The following is a 13,231-nucleotide window of genomic DNA, read 5'->3' as shown; positions in this document are numbered from 1 at the left end:
CTCATTTTATTCAAAAATAGGGACTAGGGAGTTCTCTTCTTTTCAGGCAAAGATCAATCAATTTTATTCCAAATTACAATTAGTGGTAGCCTAAGGTTTTGTACAAACTGTCCCTCATTGAAATAGCAGGTTAGTGATCAAGTATTTATCTCATAATATTACATATTATTATGAGATCAAATATGTCTCCTAATATAAGAGATAGCAAAAACAAATCCTAATAATCTCTTTTCGTTTTCTTTATCTTTGTGTTTGAGTTGCTGGATGTGAACCTTAAAATGTAGATGTGGATTAAATCTATCTAAAGTTTGTTAAACATCAGAGGATTTGGATTAATAAGATCCATGAAAAGAATGAACTTTGTGTCTGGATTTATGAATTTAGATTTAACATTTGGATTTCAAATATCAAATCAAGACTTTCAAATATCAAGTTCATAAATGTTTATCCAAATTATTTTAAATCACCATTTATTAAGTATATATCCAAATCCATTATAAGTTTACCCATTAATCTTCATTGATACAAACTCATGTGAGCTTAATAAAGAAAATTAAATCCATGGGTCCAAAATCCTTTCATCCAGACATACCATTTTTACAGGTGATGGAGGTTCGAATAATTTTTGAATAATTGATAGACATATATTAGCTTTTCCTTCAACATGCATTACACCTGACTATAATTATTATTAAACTATGATAAGGTATATATCTATGCAAATAGTTTGGGTTTAGTGTTCTTATAGGTTAAAGGTTCCTCTTGTAAAATTTCCATTATCATCTTATATGCAAAATCGCAATTTCTCTCAAAATTAAGTTTCATTTTTTATTAAGAATATTTGACAAATTCTTTTTCTAGTAATTTTTCTTATTCATTGCAAATAAAAAGACTATTTTTTTCAAAATGTATGAAATCTAGATTTCTAGTGAATTTCCATGCATCTTTCTAATCAATAAAAGTTGTAAAAAGAAAAAGATAAACCTACTATAATATAAAACATAAATCTATTTTAAAAGTAGGGTTAGTATTACTGTTGCAAAATTAAGACTAAATAAAAAGTTATAGAATATAAAAAATTTCATTGAGATTTTAGAAAATAATTATCAAATATAAGTCCACCATTTATTTCATTAAGTAGATTAAGTTAATTATAAAAATTCAAATTAGATAATATTTAATGATTTTGAATCAAAAGAATTATTATTCATATCCTAGACTACTTAAATCTTGAATGAATTTGAATTTTTTTATCCAATTAAAAAACCTAAAAATCTTAAGAAGTAGAATAAATTTTTATCAATAAATAAAAACCATATGCCCATTTATTTCCAATTTTTTTTTCCTTTATAGCCATTTTATATATAGTATGATTATTCTGAATTTATGAAGTTTAAATATATAATTACAAATTAATGCCTGCATTTGGACTTGAAAATCAGATTTTAAATATTAGTTTTTGAATTGCTAAAGAATTTCAAAAAATAGCATATAATTCATTATTATTTCAAGTCTTCACTAATTGATGTTTCAAATTCACTGTGAATTTTGTTCCAAATCCTTATTAATACAATTTCATATAATTCCTAAACATAATATTTATTACTACTTCGAATTTATGGTCCAAAAATTGATATCCAAAACTAGAGTACCTCATATTTAGGAATTCTCCTGAATAATTATAGATCACAAAAGGTTTTGGAGCTGGCTCAAGTATGTTGTGCTTGGGCTCCCCTCTTTTTTCTTTTTTCTTTCTCCAGTGCACTTTCTTGACTTGAGAATCAAAGCTTGGTCTATAAAATGGAGAACACTTTGAATAATTTGATTGATATTGAAACAGACAAAAGTGAGGATTATATCCAAAATGCAATCTGAGAATTGCAATTCACACCTAAAATGGGCAATGTGCAGCTACTTAGTCTCCATAAGTCAATGATTAATTTAGCTCTATCTTTTTGGAATTACATTATGTTGTCCTATACTCTCTCCTATCTAGCTTTGGACATTTTTGGTTCTTGTCTTGTCAATTGTCTCTGAATTTATATTTTTATATAATATTAAATTCAAAATTCAAAATATAATATGGTCAAAATAATTTATAATTTAAACAAATTCAGATTCATAATTATGTGTTATAATATGAGTTATGGTCCTATGAAATGAATTTTTATTCATGGAAGTGGGTTGGTCAAACATTCAAAAGTATGATCCAGCTTCTTACATTTCACCTGTTCGGAACTAAAAGGACAAGGACCTATTTATTCTAGGGTCCCATTAATTCAGACTTCCGATACATTTACAAAATGAATTTCTGAAATATAAATTAAAAAAAATAAAAGAATTATTAACGTTATTCAAGTGAGAATTTCTTTTATGTTTTTAATTATTTTTATTATTATTTTAATTACATTATTTTTCAATAAATGAATTCATGATTCTCCATAAGAAAAAAACTAATTTATGAAGAGGTGGATTAATAAAATAAATGTGTGAAAACTAATACATTTCTAATTAAGTATCAAACAAAGATAACTTCTTCAATTTGATTAAATTCAAAACATTTAAAACTGAATTATCATTTTTTTTAATGCTGTAATTGATGACTGAAAACATTTACCAAAATTTTTACAATCAATAGTGACGAAGCAGGCGGTGGGCCTCAAGCTTGGCAGCCTTGAATGAGACATGAGAAATTGGGAGACATAACAAATATAGACTGCTCTTTGGACGCATTGAATTTGTATATGTCTTACACTTTCAAGTTCACCTCCTTATGCATAAAAATTCACCTGCAGTATGACAGAGTTTGTGTTTATTTTCATGTTCACTGGATTTGAAGCGATTTCAACATTTAATTTAAAAGCTATAGTTTTATATTTTTAACTATACAAGTATCAAAAATTGTGTTTTATTTCACTTTTGCTGCTTTCATTTTATAGTTCAAATTTTCTGGACGTTTCCGACTGATGATATCATTTCATTCGGAAAGGATTACTTTGTAGCTAAGCGAGTCCAAAGCTACTAATGATGAGAAATGAATGCAAATTGACAAAATCAAATAATTAAAAGACCTCAATTCAGAAAGCAAACATTGTGAACAAGGTTTTTATGAACTTTTAAGTGTTAACTATGCATGAAAACTAAACATTCCAATTAGAATTATAATTTGAGGACTACATCTGTTTCGCATCAGCTTGCATTAGAGATTACTTTCAAACATATGATAAATCTTAAAGAAAGTAAACTGAGAAAGAAGGGTTAATTAATAAAAAGTCGATGAGGTTTATACACTTTTCTTCATTCTTTGAAAAAAATATAGAAATTATACTGTTGTCCCTAACTCTTTGAAATTTGATTACATTTGAATCCTTAAATGTTAATTGTATTACATTTGTTTGTTCTTGACTTTTATATTACAAAATAGTTTGCTTCCCCAAAATAACACAATTTCCTTTGATAATTGTACAAGGATGAAATGTGCTAATTATAGATATTAGGTATCAAATTATGTATTGATATAAACCTTGGGGGTTTTAGTAACTAACCCTAAAAAGATCAAGAAAAGGTTCTTAACCTAACTTTAAGCTATGTTAAACCCACTTCACTATGTCCCAAGGCAAAGCCTTTTAAACATGTTAAAAAGCTCCATATAATATACAAATTTGAGATGCTTTAGAAAATTGCCATCTAATTAAGAAGGAATCCATAGGAAACCTGTGTATTAAATTGCTGTCAAACATTGAAAAAGAAGTCAAAAAATAAGCAATTATGAATAGATGTTTCTTTCTTGGCCTTTAAAATTGACTCATGCATGTTTGTCTCTTATACTAAGTATAGACCTACATATGGAGAAGTAGGGGTATGATGGCTAGGGTTCAAAACTTCTGTTAGGTGCATATCAGCTTCCTATTCCATTCTCAGTCCTTGGTGAGAAGTGTTAGTACTAAGTGTCTTAACTTTTATTACATTGTAAGTAATATCTTCTATTTGGTACTTTGGAAACTACAGTTCTTTTTTCTTGTAACAGTAATATATATAGTTTTCTACATTGAAAAATCAAATCTTTTCTTTGTCTAAGATTTGAGAAATGTTACACATAGCTGGCTGATCCTAGATACAAACTTTCAAGCCTCTCTTTATCACATAAAAACATGGGTCGGCTTTGATCAATAAATTCTCTTAAGTACCTAAAAAAGAACAAAGACATTTATTAATATCAGGCCAAGAATTCAAATCTCTAGCTATATTAGTTAATCTCATGTGTATGTATATGTATAATCTTTATCAGTGTCGGACAAGACCATTTTCATAGAAGTGCAGATCTTGTAACATTTGGTATCAGACAAGGAAAACAATTAAGAAAATTTCAAAATTTAACAAAAACTAAATGGAATATATGCAAATTGTAATGATACAAATTTATAGTCATATCTTCACTATTTATTTTGATGTCAAAATTTGCATACCATCGATTAGATTTTGCTCTATTGTACAAGTAATTATAGTTAGAATATCATTAACAGAGAAAAAAGAAAAGGAAAGGAAAAGGAACTTTTAATAGTGATTAATAGATTTCAGCCCAAAAAATTGATGAATATTATAGGCACATACGAAGCACTGATATTAAAGGGGTGGGATAATAATTACATTTTCACATGCAATGCTATAAAATTATGGTATAAACAAACAATTTTGTCAGAAGATAATTCATGTGCTATAAACAAAGAATATTGTCGGATCAATGATTTTAATTATATAGTCTCTAGCTAGAAATTAACAAATCAAATTGCTAATATAATTTAAATGAAATGTTGAGAGGCACACAAGACGAACCTGACACTCCTGTTGTTTTTTAATGTCAACCCTAAAATTCTATTGGTGGCCTTCTATTGACAGGAAAAGATTCTTACAAGGATACTGACTATTCATAGAACAATCACATAAGGTTACAATTTGTATATTATCATTGAAATTTTTTTGGGTTAGCTGCTGCAGGAGTTCATGTACAAAAATTGGACTCTATATATATATATATATATATATATATTGACTGTTCCAGCTAGTAATTTATAATATTCTATGTTATGTTGGATTTATAAGGTAGAATTTTGAATTTACCAGATCCAACCAGAAGAGAAAACAAAAAGTGAGAGAAAGAAAGAGATATCTGTATGGCTATAGCTAGGGTTTCACATTCATCTATTCATATGTTGGATAAATTAGGTATTTGGAGAAGTGATGAAAACCTATAGTAATTAATTAATTAAGTTGTCTCAGTTGAGATATTTTGAATAAGAAAACTTACCTACTTCAAATAAAATGTTTTACATATGGGCATTGAATAATTAAAACATATTTTCATAATTTTATATTAATAAACATGTGTCTTTTTCTTTGTCTACATCTTTGGTGTATGCATAGAGATGAATGGTTTTCTTAAGTGGCAATCTGGGATGATAGATATATGTATATTTAAGAATAGATGAATGGACAGAAATGCAGGTGAATTAGGTAGCAAAGTAGAAAAGGTTAATTCATAAGATCTAAACAGAAAAAGATTAAGCAGAGAGAAGAGAGAATCTCAGTTGCTTAGAAATGTTATTAAAATCAGTATTAGTAAATATGTTAGATATGTTAAATTAAAATAATAGTAGTATATAAAGAAAGAAGAGGGAGAGAAAAAGAAGATGAAAAAAGAAGGAAGTGATGGAGATGATAAAGAATAAGAAAAAAAGAAAAAGAAGGGGAAAGATGCAGATGATAAATATAATAGTAAGAATAATGTTGTACATATATTTTTCTTCTTCTTTCTTTTATTATTATTATTATTATTATTATTATTATTTTTACTTTATTTTAAAGGGAAAGAAAAGGGGCAGACGAGAAAGAAAGTGGGAGATAGAGAGAATCCATGTATATCCAAGCACTTGCAGACAAAGTGAGGTTCAGAGAAGAAAAGCAACATTTGCTTTACGACCCAGAAAAGGAGATTTCAAACCACCGTAAGGGTTAGCTTAGGAAATTGCGTGGTTACTAACCCAACCACACCATTTCTTTTCTTTGTTGTTTTTCTTTTTTAAAAGAAATTTTTGTTAGAAAAAGAAAAGAATTTCTCTTCCATTGTTTCTTTACTTCAATTTTTCTTTTTTGCTTTTTCTTGATTCATATTTTCTCTTCCCTTTCTCTCTCATATCATGGTGTCTATATTTAGTTGCAAGCTGAGGTGCAACTACAACCCCACATCTTTCCTTCTTTCCCTCTCAAAATAACACATACAAACCCCACACATCAAAATAAAATACCAGGATTTAGCTTCTCTCTATTGCCTTCTTTTATGCCAATTCTTTAGGGTTTTAATTCATTTTGTTTTTCTTGTTTAATTTCATGTGGGACTTTTCAAACACCAATCTTCCCCCTTATTTGATTATGACCCAGTTCCTGTTTTCCATACATCTCTCCCCTCCATAAATACCACTCTCCCCTCCTCTCTCTTTCCCTTCAATCTCTACCCTTCTCTATTTCTGTCTCTCTCTCTCTCCCTGTCTGTCTTTGTTTGCCCTAATTTTGCTCCTCCTGTAGCACTTTCTTCTCCTCGAATTGTAAGCATAGAGAAGACAAATTTTTTCATCTATTTTAGATGCATACTTGTATATTCACTTCTTGCTCTTGCATTGAACATTCATGCTCATACATATATATTTATATATAATATAATATACGCATCACATACAATCATGGATCATACATAAGATACATGCTTACATAGTTAGAGAAATGCTTATTTTAAGCTTTAATCATCATGCATCATCATCATTATCATATCATGCATATAAACATATATTTTTGTATATGCCTGGCTCCCTGTATGCCATTTGCAGAGCCCACCGGAGCATCGATGGCCTCCGTGGATGGCGTATGAGGAGCCATGCATATTCCTATTTATATTATATATCTATGGTATATATATATTTTATGCAGATTGTTTTCATTTATGATCTTATCTAGCGAGGAAGATGGCATTAATGGAGAAATTTGAAGAGGGCAGCATTGTAATTTCGAAAAGATTCAGGTTCTTTGAAGTTACTTTCACTTTATTTATCTTCTTTCTGGAATATCATTATTCTTCTCATGATTTAGGGTTTTTATCTATTTTTCTTTTAAGTCTCTTCTTTGTTTTTATTTTTCATTGTGTGATGCTTATCTTTAAACCTTTGGCAGAGAGGATATTAGATGAATTATATTTAAGTTTTCTGTTTGGGAATAATTTCCATAACCAGAGGTCTCATGTGTACTCTCTATGACTTGATTTATAAATATCGGTATTACTACACTTGTATCGAGGGATCTGATAATAATAAAAAATTTCAAATCTTTCCTGCCTCTAAATTATTACAATTACATTGAAAATTATAAATACAAAAACCTGACATCATGGGAGTTATATACATATACTTATGATGCTACATCCATCTTGTAAGAAAGCTTGTCTCCTGGACACTTTCTATGACCTGTGGTTATGGTATGAGTGCCCTAACTAAAGCTTTCTTGCCCAGAAAAAAGAAAAACAGGAGATACAAAAATTAAAGAAAAAGAGAAAAGAGGCAGAGAGAGAGAATAAGTGTCCCAAAGGCAACCCAGTTCACAATTCACAAGACTGGCCAATTGTGCTAGTGTCCAAGATGCTGCTGTTGTAGTAGTGTTTGTGTGTGTGTAATATTAGATCAAAAGATCAAATAATTGTTTTGTCTTATTAACAAGGTTATTCATAGCCATTTGATGTCAAAAAGATTGTTATTTTTAGAGATATGGATGGCAACTATACAACTTCCCAGATTTAGAGAGAAGATATAAACATATAGAGCTAGCTCAATTATATATCTATATCTAGGGCTTCTTTTTTCCCATTTTTATATGGAAATTAAAGTGTATTATATGTACTACAACTTTTTTGCTTAGTTAAAAGGCAATTAAAGTGCCTATTATATGAACTACAACTTCTTTCTTTTAGTTAAAAGGCAATTAAAGTGTATCCTAATTGCTGGTTTTAAAGGGGTTAAAATTAAGAAAACGGTTCCTGAAATATGACTTCCTGTTATATAATTAGCAAAAAGACACTCATTTAATCAATGTTACACACAACCTGGAATTAGCTATAAGTATCTAAAGTACAAGTGCGTGAAGCAACAATTTTTACTGCATGGTTTTGGCAATTGATATTTATGGCACACTAATCGCATTCAGGAGCTACAGAATACCAAATGTTAATGATCTTCACGAAGTATGGTGTATTTTTCATGTTTCTGTTTACAAAGGAGGAAAGATGACTCCAGGTTGAGATATGGATCTCTTACTGTTTATTTATTTATCTAAAATTTTAACGAAATTATTTATCAAGCAATAGGAACAAGCTGTTACTAAATAGCCATTTTGTCAATGTTTTTGTTTCAGTTTTAGATGGGCATGTAGTTCTATATATAAGGAAGGGCCCTGCCCTCCTGCCCTTGTAAAACATAAAAGAAACACACAAATGACAGCACCCACTTGCTCTAGGGGCCCTTGATCATTTTCCTATTGCATGCTTTGATAAAATCAAAAGCAAAAAAGCAAATGGAATTTGAAGTTGAATAGTTAAATTAAATAATTTTTTTCCTTAAAGAAAGAAGAAAATAAAAAGCAAAGGGAACATTATGCAGATTTATATCTTATCAAGAATCTGTTCCTAACCCCATGTATATATTATCATTATCATTGTCCTTATTGTTTTTCCATAGCCAAGTGGAGAAGGAGGCTAGCTAGTGTGCAGCGATGAATAATCTTTCATGCCCAGATATAATTAAGTCACGCTCATTGTCATCACCATCCTTTGCTAGGTTTATCTGCATAAAGGGTTATAGGCATAATCATATGCTTTCTTGATATCTTGGTTTCTTGATAGATTTTCTTGAATTCTATACAGACAGAAGACATACAAACACACGTCTGGCCAGGGATTCAAGAAAATTAAAATAGAAAAAAGATAAAGAAAAGGGTATGGATTCTAGGGAAAGAAAAAGTGTGTAGCAGGAGCAAGATTATGATTATAGCTACTGGGGAATCTCAAATATATATATAAAGAATGGACCCCCCTTCTTCTCTTCACAATAACCCTTTCTCTCTCTATCTCTCTGTGTTGATTGGCCACTGGAGAATATGTTATACACGTTAAAAGCAGGTCAAAAGGACACATTGGTCAGACCATTTAAGGGACCACAATTTGAGATCTCCTGAAATCAATTGTGGGATTTTGGACAGCAATTAATCTCAGCTTTTAATTATTATTTTATTAAATTAATATTTCTTTTTCTTAAAACTTCTTTGTTTTATTTTTAAACCAAGAAACAGAAAGTGGAGAGAGAGGTTTTGGTTTTAATTGAATTGAATTTAATAATCTACAGAGAACATTCTCCCTGGATTGATCAGGGGATAAATAGTGAAAAAAGAAGATGTACTGCTTTTAGTAAAGGACCCACAAATTTCCTCAATATGTTATGTTGTTACAGGTTGTACCCTTCAGTGTTTCAGAAAGCAGATTCTATCCTATTCTATCTAAAACTCATGTGATGAATGTAATGGTTAAATATTTCAAGTACATTTAAATTTTTTTCTTTCTTACCTAATTCATGATTTCAGGTATCCATATTTAATATATATGTGCATTGTACATTTTGCTTATACATGATATAAGAAATTTCCCCTCTCTCTCTCATATATGATATATATATATACAGAGATAATGTTTTTGTACTCTGCTAGAGACACATGCATCTCTTTTGCCTATCTTCTTTCATTAAAATGGTAAACTTCAACATCAATGCTCTGAAAAAGCCTTGTAGATGTCTACCTTCATGGACTTTTCTACTATTTTGGTCGTGTGTATAAGAAAAAAAACAAACAATTTAAATAACTAAACAAAACCCTTTACTTGTTTCTCTTTACCAATATATATATATATATATATATATATAGAGAGAGAGAGAGAGAGAGTTTGCTTATGTATTATGTTAGTGACGTATATACATAATCAAGTACTTACCCACTTCAAGATTTCGTATCTCTAACAACAAGAAATTTATAGTTTCAACTACAGTCCATGCACATACACACACAGAAAGAGAAAAGAGAGAGAGAGAGAATGGAAATTACTTGTTGCATCAGCTAAATTTCAAGGAAACTGCAGTATCGTACTGTTATATGTTAAAGAAGTGTGAAGTACAAGCATAAGATTCTTGTGTTACGTACATACATACACACATACATGTATATATATAATCTATTTATTCATATGAAATTAAGATGAAGAGAAAGAAAAGAGACTGCTCTTCTTCTTTCTTTTTTTCTTTTTTGTCCCTTTTATTGTCTGATAACTTTTATTTGTTAGAACATGCATTGATGATATATGGATTCCCTGCTTATATCTTTCAGTGCTTTGAGAAGTTTGAAATTCACTTTTTCCATGAGTATATCTCTATTCTTGAATGCGTAAAATTTCTTATATGAAAGTTGAGAAATGGGAATCTAATTCCCCGTAACACAAACATCTGTAATTGGTTTCTTTGATGTACATTCTCAAACTTTATTATGTGTTTATAAGAGCTTATAAATTTTCTTTTTGTTATTTTTTCCACCGTGTTTAAAATCTTATTGTTTTAATTCTATCTTTTCGTTTTCTGATTAGCTTTATATATATAAAAAATATATAAGAATTACAAGGACAAATATTAGATGATTGGAACTGATTGTCATTAGTTACAAGAGTAGCTATTAAATGATTGGTACTAGGCCTGAAGTGGTGTTAAAGCTCTGGTTGTAACTGAATTTGGAAAAATTATTAATCGGACAAGATGGTTCAAGGACTGATCTGAACTATGATCTGAACTAAGGAAATAAATATTGTAGAATCATTTAATCGAGGTTATATAATTACATATATAAATACAATTTAAAAATCTTAGATAACATATATAGTTCGTTTTCTTAATTACTCATAATTAATTAGATTAATTGGATAAATAATTGAACTAATACTCTTTTTTTTAATTAGCTAAACATTTATATGTTCAGTTCATGAAATAGCCAAGGAAATAAAAAAGCTATTGCATATGAAATAAGTATTCGAGGATTTTGTTCAAAGTTAAACAAAGAATAAGTATTCTAGAATGCCTATTCTTCAATTTTGTAAAGTATCTATTCCATGGTTAATTGAATGACTATCACACCTTAATCAATAATGTATTTTCTTAATTAGTTTCTTATTTTAAATCCACTTGACATTATCATTATATTATCCACTCACCAACAACACCGTCGCCACCGCTACCACAACCCTGGCCGCCACTACAATTGCTACTGCTATTAAAGATTGAGACCCTGCGGAATTAAGGCGTGGGAATGCTTTAACAGAGTTGTGTGGCATAGATCTGCAAAGTTAAGATGTGGGAACATCTTAAGAGGGTTACGATTATTTGTCACTAGTTTTATTGTATTCATCTGTTGCAATTGTATTTCGTTTATATTTGTCTATTTGTATACTACTAGGACTGTATTATATAGGTATTTCTCTCCTTTATTGTATTATAGATAGTCTTGTATTATAATTAATAGTATACAATACATAATTTTCTACATGGTACTAGAGTCTCGTGGCTCAAAATTTTCTTTATTCATGGCCAACCAAATTACTGTAGCAACCTCTTACGCACCTTCATCCTCCTCCCCCGTCACTCCAACTGCCCATCATACTTTCACTATCAAGCTCACGCCACGCAACTATCTTCCATGGAAGCTCAATTTCTTCTATTACTTAATTACCATAATATGGCAGCCTTATCTCAGGTGTTCGTACAATACCTTTTGTCACCATAACATCTACTAATACCCAAACACTAACAAATCCGTCGTATTTCTATTTAACAATAGATTATAATGCTACCAGTTGTTAAGGAGTTGTCGCTGAAGTATTTCCTAATGGAAAAGCAGACCGTGGATAATTTCTGATGACTTTTTCATCAATAAATAGTCGTCTAGTGGTCAATGAAACAATTCTATTTTTTTGAGGAAAGATAAGGTATAGGGGCTGTTGAAACTGGATGTACCTATATAATCTTCTAACTTTACTTTTCCGAACCGAAGAGCTTCTAACTACTACTGCTTCTATTTTGATTCAACTCTTTCATATAAAACTATGCTATTCTTGAATATTTTTCTGCGGAGAAAATATTACTATCATTCTGAATATAAATATTAGATAAAATAATTTTAGCCAAACAAATATAATTTTATAAAACTACATAAATAATATTTACTTTCGTATGTATCTGAAACTGCAAATTATTTCTGATATAAAATCAAATAACTGCATAATCTTGATTTCATTTAAAAAATTTCGCTACTAATTTAATTTCTGATATCATACTAAAGAAAAACAGTAGCAAATAAAATGAATAATATATTATTAAAAAATACGATGTTATAAGTTTATCCACTCATCTGGTATGCAGGAAACAACCGACATACTTACGGTTAATTTTTTGCTAATTTTCTATTAGACTGTATAATTTTCCACTGGACTGTTACCCGAATCAACAACCCTAAAAATTCCACGTATAAACATCCTTTAGAATTAATCTTAAATCTATTTCTAATAATCCTTAATTAACATCTATTATTTTATATCTCACTTCTAATTCTAATCCTAATCTCTAATGTTTAATTTTAATATTATTTTTATATAATACTCTTTTTTATCTTCTTATTTCAATTAATTCTACCAAAAGTTTGGCACCACCTCCCCAATAATATGGACTAAATTCTTTTTCATAAGAACAGGTCCAAAACCTGCAATAAAAATTCACACTACACAATCCATAAAAATTCCATCTAAGGCCTTAAAGAATAAATTTTACTTTCCAATATTAATATTTATTTACTAGCCATTATAGTAAAAATTGATCTATCTCACAATTTAGACATCAAAACAATCTAATAATTATTTCAGGCCAGCAATCTTACTATCATATAGCTAATATTAATTCCACATATTTTCTCTAATCACTTAAATATAAATTTTACTACCTTTATTTATTCTAATTAAATATAATATTTTTCTATTAGTATATCCATTATCTACTAGTAACACAATTAAATTTAATTACAGACTACTCAATTAAAGTCTCAATCGAAATTTAGTAAATTA

The 13,231-nt window shown here is 29.2% G+C and overlaps 1 long non-coding RNA gene across 2 annotated transcripts; it reads left to right on the top strand.

Moving 5' to 3' along the window:
* The first annotated feature begins 5,435 nt into the window (after positions 1–5,435).
* On the top strand, positions 5,436–11,661 carry LOC125370482. 2 transcript variants are annotated; one of them, XR_007216505.1, is made up of 3 exons: positions 5,546–5,772; positions 5,863–7,069; positions 7,554–11,661. It is a non-coding gene; the product is annotated as an uncharacterized LOC125370482 (long non-coding RNA). The 2 variants fall into 2 exon arrangements; XR_007216504.1 differs by lacking the exon at positions 7,554–11,661 and having other exon boundaries at positions 5,436–5,772; positions 5,863–7,386.
* The last annotated feature ends 1,570 nt before the right edge of the window (positions 11,662–13,231 follow it).

Source organism: Ricinus communis, chromosome 6 (assembly GCF_019578655.1).
Source record: "Ricinus communis isolate WT05 ecotype wild-type chromosome 6, ASM1957865v1, whole genome shotgun sequence".
NCBI classification, from domain to species: Eukaryota; Viridiplantae; Streptophyta; class Magnoliopsida; order Malpighiales; family Euphorbiaceae; genus Ricinus; species Ricinus communis.
Note: the sequence above shows the minus strand (reverse complement) of the source record. Positions and strands in the feature narration are given on the sequence as shown.